The sequence below is a fragment of the Diorhabda carinulata genome, chromosome 3, assembly GCF_026250575.1.
Source record: "Diorhabda carinulata isolate Delta chromosome 3, icDioCari1.1, whole genome shotgun sequence".
NCBI lineage: Eukaryota > Metazoa > Arthropoda > Insecta > Coleoptera > Chrysomelidae > Diorhabda > Diorhabda carinulata.
This window is the reverse complement of record NC_079462.1, coordinates 19078005-19087491: the sequence shown is the minus strand read 5'-3', so window position 1 is coordinate 19087491 and position 9487 is coordinate 19078005. Positions and strand designations below refer to the sequence as shown.

General features: G+C 32.7%; 1 pseudogene; it reads left to right on the top strand.

The window, feature by feature from the left end:
• The first annotated feature begins 470 nt into the window (after positions 1-470).
• Positions 471-2395, top strand: LOC130891584 (28 kDa heat- and acid-stable phosphoprotein-like; annotated as a pseudogene).
• The last annotated feature ends 7092 nt before the right edge of the window (positions 2396-9487 follow it).

Sequence of the window (9487 nt, the reverse complement as noted above, 5' to 3'; positions counted from 1 at the left end):
CTTATTAAATCTGCCTCACATTTCATATTGAATTGAATTTTTAAAAATCAGGAATAAGATTCGAAGCATTCTCAGCTGCTCTTGAACTGTGAAAGATGGTAGAGGAGGAAATACAAACTATAAAACTTTTAAATTCACTGTTCAATAGTTTAAACCTACTATAGTATTTATATTGTTGAACCATAAAACCAGAAATCAACTTTAATATACTTCTGAACATAACACAATATAACTACATAAAGATAAATCAATTTTGGTTTAAACTTGAAAATTTCCGCTTCATAATTGACTATATTTAATTTTTCTAGTAAAATAGTTTCATTACTGGTCTATAATCGCGGCCAAAGCGACTTGCTCTCAACTCCGTTCGAGGTTTTGTCCTCAATGCCATCCCACTTAACTCCATTTTGAAAATTTCATACAGTATTGTTGAAATTAAAGAGGAGAATTGTTGTAGAATCTCTAGAGAGATGCCAGGTACAAAGGATATTAAGTGCTTGGACTTAAAAGAAGGTAAGTTTATTTTAAATAGATTTGATAATTATGCTTTGTTGAAGAAAAATTGTTTTCTTATAAATAGAATGGCTATGTCGTAAATTATTTAAAATAATTATATCATCGGAACTATATCGAACAACAACAACATCGAAAAATAACATTATAATAAGCACCGGCCTCTATCACTTAGTGAAAAGTATACAGGTTTGAAAACATCACTTAAGTTGGAAAGTACATGATAAAATCAAATTTGTTATTATTAATAATGATACATAATAATACAATACAAAAGACAAAAACAATTCCTTTTTAATAAAAAATCAAATGTCTAAATTAAAACGTGTTGAATCGATACTAAAAAGTAATTAATTGTGTAAACACCACCCTGCCCTTAATTTTCTTTTCATCTCGAAACGTTATTAATCTGCCGAATTTTAAAAATCCGTCACCTATTATAAATTAAAAAAGCCTTCCGCTACCGCCCTTCTAGCTCGCAAAACAAAACAGCGCAAACATTCACCAGCAGTTACAACAACCCAATAAAGAAATTGTTTGCACAAGTTGTATTAAAAATGAATTAATCCATTTTTGGTTTGGCTGCAAACACGGCAGCGAGTGCTGGGGTAATTATTTCGCAATTTCCACCCCTAATCAATCTCTATCATTTTGTCGAACGACCGGCCACCCTCCTGGGGTTTGTCTTTCAACAAAAGGACCCGTTTCTGTTTTGCCCTGGTGAGCTTTCTGATACTGAATACAGAAACGGATTTTGTTGATTTTTGTGATTCCGATCAACTACTAAAACATATACAATCGTTTTATGTCTGATTATTTAGCAAAAATAAATAATAGTTTTTTCTTTGTTCACTCGGGCTGCTTTTAATATAGATTGTTAAAATTTTTTTAATGGCAAATGAATTAGCGATCAGATATGGTGTTCAAGTAAACGTATGCAAAACTAAAAATAATATTGGAACAATAGGCCCAGATTTCAGGTACAGTGGTGTCTCTAGCAGTACTGTATATATCAGGTATCTACTTCTAGTCTGGGAAATATTTAAATGTTTCTATAGGACGACTTAAAGAACGTAACTAGCTTATAAAGAGGAAGCTCTAGCACTCAAATGTTTTCCTTATAGTCTCTTATTATTTCCAAATATATCATGTTGATCTGTTACGCAGTGGTGCTGCTACTTTACAGCTGCTAAACCCAGACTACGAACACAAACGATCACAACTAGACCTCGAGCGATAAATTCAATCGTGCTCTTCCGCGTATTCCAGACGTGATTGAAAGCTGCAAGCATCCAGCTTTTTCCAGACATATTCCTCACATTATTAGTAAAATATAAAAGTCTGTTTTTATTAATTTATATTAGTTTGTAATATCATGTTCGCAGATAGTTCATTTCATTTCAATAACATCTACTCTTTATAAGGTGTTTCTAGGTCTTTTACCATTTATCCCAGGCAAGGATAAATTTTGTTTTTGGTAATTTATTGGATTTCTTGAATAAGTTTATCAATTTAATAATCGAATTCTGACAGTGAAACAGAAGACAGCGTTGAAGACGATGGTAAAGCTAAGGATGTATTAAATCTAATTGAAATAGAAAATCCGAATAGGTTTCAAAAGAAAACAAGAAAAATATCCAATCTTAATGCTGCTGATTTAGATAGTAGGCCCCAACTTATCTAGACGCGAAAGGGAAGAAATTGAAAAACAGAAGGCACATTATCAAAAAATACACGCTGGGGGAAAACTGAACAAGCTAGAGCACATTTGATCAGGCTAGCTATTATCAAACAGGAAATAGAAAAAGTCAAAAAAGGAGAGAAAAAAAATGCCGTCAAAGAGAAAACCGCTCAAGTAAAGAAGGCTCTAGGAAAGAAGTGAGTTTTTGTAAAATTAGACATCCTTATTGTTTTCACGCAATGTTTATATTACTATCCTTAAATTAATATATTTTGTATGCTTACGCCCCGAAATGCCTTTTTAACGTACCGAAAGAACAGTTATCATCGAGGCCGCTTGCGGCCGAGGCAAGATAATCTTGAGGTCGTTAAAAAGTTTCGCGATCATGGCATACACACTATTAAAATTATTAAACTAGATAATTATACATAAATGTATTATTTTTCTAAAATCAACAGCAGTTCAATTTATTTAACAATGTCACCGAGTGTTATGGAAATGATATGTTTCAATATATACAAAATATTTCGACAGTTCTTGACAAAACGCAAAATTTCTGATACTTATAGAGATATTTCAGTACCTTCAACTCCTCCTGAACTGAAAAACATTGTAAATTCGGCGCTTTCCGTTTCAATACCCGAAAAATCTAAATGGCTGTACGAAAAATGTTACGGGTAGTTTAAAGATTGGTGTGACAAACAGAATGTTAAGGCGATATCTGAAAACATTTTATTGGCTTATTTGATGCAGAAATCAAATGTCGTAAGAAGTTTAACTTCGTGGAACATTTATTCCATGGTATTTCGACATCAAGCAGTTTTCAAAATTAGTACCATTTCTAACAAGAAAAGCAGAAGGTCATCGAGCAAAAAAGTCCAAAGTTTTTACGCGTGAACAAATTGATATATTCATAAAAGAAGTTAATGATGAAAAATACTTATTGTTGAAGGTAAGTGTTAAGAGATGTCATTTACATTTTTTTTATTTATTATTCTGATTTTTGTAGGTAGTTTTGATAATGGGAATATTTGGTGCCTTGCGACGAGATAAGTTGATAAAAATGGTCATTGAAGATATTCAGGAAGAGAATGTTGTATTAATAGTAACCGTTGCTGATAGCAAGACGGATAAGAAGCGTGTTTTCACTGTTACTAATATTGATTTCATAAAAATGTATCGTAAATAAGCAGCTCTTCGATCAAAACATATTGTTAATAATCGTGGTATATTCTTGAGATATGTAAACGGAAAGTGCATCGCACAAGTTGTTGGAGTGTATACCATTGGGAAAATGCCTAGTATGATTGCCAAGTATCTTAGATTATCAAATCCTGAAACATATACGGGACACTGTTTTCGGAGAAGTTCTGCCACGATACTTGCTATTTCTGGGGCTGATATGTCAATTCTTAAATGTCACGGTGGATGGAAGTCCACGACAGTAGCGGAAGGATATATAGAAGACTCTATCGAAAATAAGTAGCAAATTTTCATCTCAATTTCTGGCGATATAGTATCTGGTTTGAATGTAGGTAATAACTATTATTCTAAAACACTAGATGTAGTTGCTTCAACTTCTGGAATAAATATAAGTAATAATACAAACTGTACAATTAATGTTAATATTCTTCCCAAATAATATAAGTACTTATTTATTTGTTGGAATTCAATAAAAAATAATCCTTATCTTTGTAGTGTCTTAGAAATGTCAAATTTGGAAGTGACGTTTGGTTAGTAACTATTTTTTAACAATAATACTTGTATTTTACAATAATAATACAATACAATAATAATAATAAACAAATAAAAAAATAAGAATACTTATTCAAATTAATTTTATGTTTGATAATATATAACCTCTTTAAAAATATGATAAAAACTTTTTTATTACGAAAACAATTAAATCATCATAAACTCGTGAATATCGATTACTAACTTCAGCAGCTACCAAATGGGTGGAGTCAGCCGCCTTACCTAGATTTAATTAGAATTTATTGAGTCACCCTATACCCCTGTGTGTTTAAAATTTTAAATTTAAATGAACTATGTATTTTGGAGTCATATATATTCTATACTCGTATATCTTAGAGTTGTATGTATGAATTATGCATTTGCAAAAAAGAAATGTCAACAATTTTTGTCTCAATACGGTCCTGCTTACGATTCAAAAGGATCTTTATTAATTTAACTTCGGTTATCGTTTATGTGTTAACATATTTATTATTTTACGAAGGGTAATTTGGGTACTAGCCGGGGGGTTGTATCGTTTGGCTTGCTTGGTCTTATTTGTTTGGGGAGAGATAACTGCCGCACATTGTTCACATATTACATTGTATACCAATACTCAGGGTGGAATTATGCTCATATATTATATATCAAAACAAAAAATCAGCTACCTCAATTTTTTTAATAAATTGTCGTCATTAAAATTATACAATACGGTCCTGGGGAGAATCGAATGACCCGTTCGCTTTCGATTGTTTAAACAATTGTCGGCGTTTTCAAAGTCACATGTTTCGCTTTAGTTCCGCCAAAAACTAACCGCCAAAGGATGTCGCTTCTTATAACCTCAAAAATAAACACTAATGAATAGGTTGCCTTATATTTAAATGCTTCCTGTGTCTTCAAAATAACCAATAATTCAGAACATAATTAGAATACGTTCAGGGTGTTAAGATGAAATTCTCTTGAATGGTGACTGGAGATGTTTCTTTGACAAGTTTATGTTTCATTAAGAAGCGGTACAGTTGACTGAAATTATTAGCTACTAACATGTGCTATTCGCAGTGAAATGAGTTCATTCAGAAATGTAGATATTATAAATGATTTATATTTAAAATGTACCTCTCTAAAATTTTAAAATTGCAAAATTTTTTCCATTACATTACATAACTTTGTCGCATATATAAGCCTATCTGCAATATTGAGTACAAGCCAGCTCAGCGTTGATGCAGCGGAGATCGTTCAGATTTTTCCTACTCCCTGCATCAGTCTACTATATCGTTCCAGTCTCAGTTCTGAGTGAGATGGTTACTATGGAACACAAGATTTTCTTACATCCAAAAATGAATTGCAAATTGTAGTGCAGCAGGTATTTCGTATCAAATTCTATATTAACAGAATTCATTAACCATTGGTCAAAGCAAATTCAATATACTAGAGACGTGTGTGACCTATTGAAGAAAGTTTTATTGGGAGTCCAAATAAGTCTACCAATAGAGCTTGTTGAAAACTTGGAATATGCTAACCGTCCATAGGGATAGTTCTAAGACGACGTTCACTCTACAACCCAACTTGTTCAGTCTCTTAACTCCAAAAAGAAAAGCGTTTCAAATTGTGTGATATAAATGATAAGAGTGACACGTTTATATCGCAAATAATCTAATGTCGCGTATCCTCCAAGCGGGCAGGACAAAAACAAAACACGAACAGTTCAGTTGAACACAAATTTCAATCAGTTTTGTTTTGAAAGTGTTTCAACTCTGTTGGGTCCCCGAAGGACTGTGTGCTTAGACTAGTCACGAACAGATACCAATAAAAACTGTTGATGTTTCGTTTTAGTTTTATTCATTTCTGTAAATGTGAGAAAACCAGATGACCAGAATTTATTTTTGCTAGCAGCTAGGTACATATATCATGATAAAAAAAGAACAAAAGTAAACGTTGGTTCTGGACTATGTTATCTTCAATGCAAAAAGGAGGAAATGTGACTTCTAAACTATTGCATGATCTTAGAGAAGGTGATATAATTATCAGAGGTGAACTTAGACTTGTTACCTTCATCCACCAAATCTGACTACCACTAAATCACAACAACGGAAACAAAACAAACTGGTTCTGATTTCAAAGACGCTTAAACCAAGCTGACAAACTTTCCTAGAGCACGTGGCCCTTGAAAATCACCTACATTCACCGGATAACTGTTTGTGTTCGTAAAAACCCCATTCGTGGACTAACAAGTTTAGAAAACACTCCAAAAGCTCTAAAACAGTTCGCGAACAATTCGTGTGGACTGTCACAAACGGACCGAGATCGTGTTTTGTTTTTGTCTTTTCCGCTTGCTTGAAACCCAGCATTAGTTGGAAAGTTAACAGATATGATGTTCACATCTGGGGCTAACAAAATTCCCACTCAACATTGTAATATTAAAAACTCTCCGAAGATAAACATGTTTATTGTTTTATCCTGCTCAAAAGTGTATGGACCTTTTTTCTTTACAGAAATATAATATTCATAAAGCTTCTTTTACCAACAAGGCAGATCTCCACTCCAACGACAGGCTACTGTTGAGCATTTTTCAATGAATTCCTTTTTCGGCGCTAGAAAGTTCGTAAGGAAAATGATGTTCGACATTTCAAGCCACTGAGATCTCCTGAATTTACCCTTACGGACTTATCTTAAGGAAGCTGTTCGCGTCTACTGTTAACACTGAACGATTTGAGGAACTAAATATTTGCTAAGATTATTAATTCTGTAATTGTACTTCAATATATATGAATTTCTAGAATTAGATTCATCAATTATATTAACTATGTAGATATATTACGTGGTAAATGAATTAAAATGAAAATATGATATTTCTCATTCCAAATTTCTATATTATCAAACAGCTAAATTAGCTAATAAAATTTTTCAGTCCTTATTATTTTACTGTTTTCAATATATTAAACATAATTTTCACCAGATGATATCACACTATTTTGATGTCCATTTTATTGTTATTAATATTTTAAGACGATAAGAAAAACCGCGAAGACTTTCCATAATTTTGAGATCCTTCTCTGTTTCCAGATGCATTCCTGATGTGCGTAACTAAAACACTTGAACTTATTACACATGTGTGACTAATGGCTTTCGATTCGAGAAAAGACATACGTAAATGTTTTTGTAATGTTAACGGGGCATTAGAATTTTTGCTTTGATCAACGCTCATTATTATGAGTCATTAAGAATGTTTTCGAATGATGAAGACAATATGTTTGCTCTCCGATATAATTCTCAAAGTCATATGCAAAAAAATTCAAGTTTATGAATAGATAATAGTGAAAAAGTAATGTTTGTTAATGAAAACATTTAATTTTTATTTTTAATGTACGTGTAAATAATTTTAGAAAGCCTTCAATGCTCTTAAAAGGACTGCTAAATCAAACATTATACTAGATACAATTTTCCTTTAAAAGGATTTCAAAATATTTTTCAAGAGCCAGGAGGAAGGTCCAAATTATTATTGCATGTGCAACAGATTTTGTTCAACCATTCCAGATCCAAGACAAAAAAACTTATAAATCTGTTAATTGTGATACATTTAGTATCTGCATTTATATTTCATAAGTTTGAGTAGCGTTCAACATAAGATAAAAACAAAGATAACCAATAAATTATTCACTTTTTACCAAATTGCGGATGCAACATCAAATTATCGCGGGTACAACCAGTCTAATTGAACACAAACGTCAATACAGAGGTCGATATAAGTCCGGCAATGCTAATAACTCTGCCAACGCCTTCATAATAGATTAAAACAAAGTCTGTGCGTGCTTCAAATAGTTGTGTCTGTATCATAATAACAAGTGCCGTCGATTAGACACTTTTTTAGGATGAATAACCAATACAAGTTCACGCTTCAAGGAAGTGCGTTATGTGTACGGGAGTATCTTAATGTTCATTTAGGAGAATGGATAGGCAGACGAGAATTCGTTGAGTGGCCCGCACGGAAATGTGAACTGACACCCTGTGATTTATTCCTGTTGCGCTTTTTTGGAAGAGGACCACGCACCCTTCCGGACCTCCTAACTGCAATTGAAGAAGTATTTGAAACTCTTCGCGGACAGCTTCACATGCTTCGCCGGACCTGCCTCTACTTGAGAAACGTTGTCGTAAATGCATTATTCAAGATGAACATCAGTTTGAACATTTACAGTAACCGTTTTATGAATCCCATTTGTAATTTTGTAAATTCATTGTACTACTGCATTCCTTTCTATCAATGCAAATTTGTTGCTTGACTTATGCTGATCCCTATGTAGGAACAAAATGAGGAATCAAATAATATTTAATACTAATTAATACACTTTTTTCGCTTGTATTAATTTTTTCTTTTCCAGATACGTTAATATTTGTCATTATAATTTGAATATGTTTTACGTACGCAAAGTTTATGAGGATTATTGTTAATGGGTGGAATGTGAGCTGTTCTCATTATAAAGAAATACTCTTGCCTACAGACAATTTGGAATGAGTTTTTTTGGAAATATCAAACACTCCACGGATGCTCATGCAAATAGTTGTTTTTCCACGATCACAAAAATCCAAAATCATTTTTTTTCATTCTGTTAACTTCAGACGCGCTGCATCAGGGGCGTCACTTTTTTCACAACCTCCATCGCTTTGGTGCGACTGGTTGGTGAATTAATTTTGCCACAGTCTTACCTAGTATGCGAGAATTGTTGAATCTAGTACATATTCGTTTGATTTGTTGTATTCTGCATTTTTACTTTGTATCTGACTGTAGCCAATATTTCCAAATCTACATCTACATTTCCATTTTCTCTTTCATTATTTCTCTACAAATCCTTTCACGAAGGATATATTGAACATAAAGCTCCGGATCTTCTTTTATTTTCGCCTATATTTCTGCGAAGGAGGCTCTGCGTTGCTCTTCCATTTCACCCGATATTTCTATAAAACATTCAGAATATAATATAAAGACATATATCAAATATATAATCAATAGTATTGAGCAAATATTAATAGTCAAGGCATATGAAAACAATAAAATATGTAATTAATCACACAAAATGGTTGCATGGCAAAAAGTTCCACCGCATTGTAATATTAAGATGGCGAATTCAACCAATCATAATCTTCAAAGCTACTCATATAAGTTTAGTTTAGGTATCTCTTTACTGTGACGGAGCTTCATAGAGTTAGCTCTTAATTTCTGTGAAAAAAGTAAACTTTCTTATTCTTTAACGGGTAATCTCTAACTTTCAGCAATAGCTATTTCGCGTCAGTATTGCTTCCTCGAAGTATAGATATAAGAAGTCTAAACGGTATCAGGTTTTTCATAGTATTCATGTACACAAAAATAAACCCAAATCATAGTTCTCTTTTCTGCCACTGGCTGCGCAACTATTCAGGACGTACCATTGTTATTATTATTATTATTTCATTACACATGTAAACATGCGCTAGCTCACGAAAGTTAAAATCAATTAAATTAAATATGAAATATTAATTTATTTATTTCATCATCATCATCAATCATCGTGTAGAAGGCGTAGCGACTGT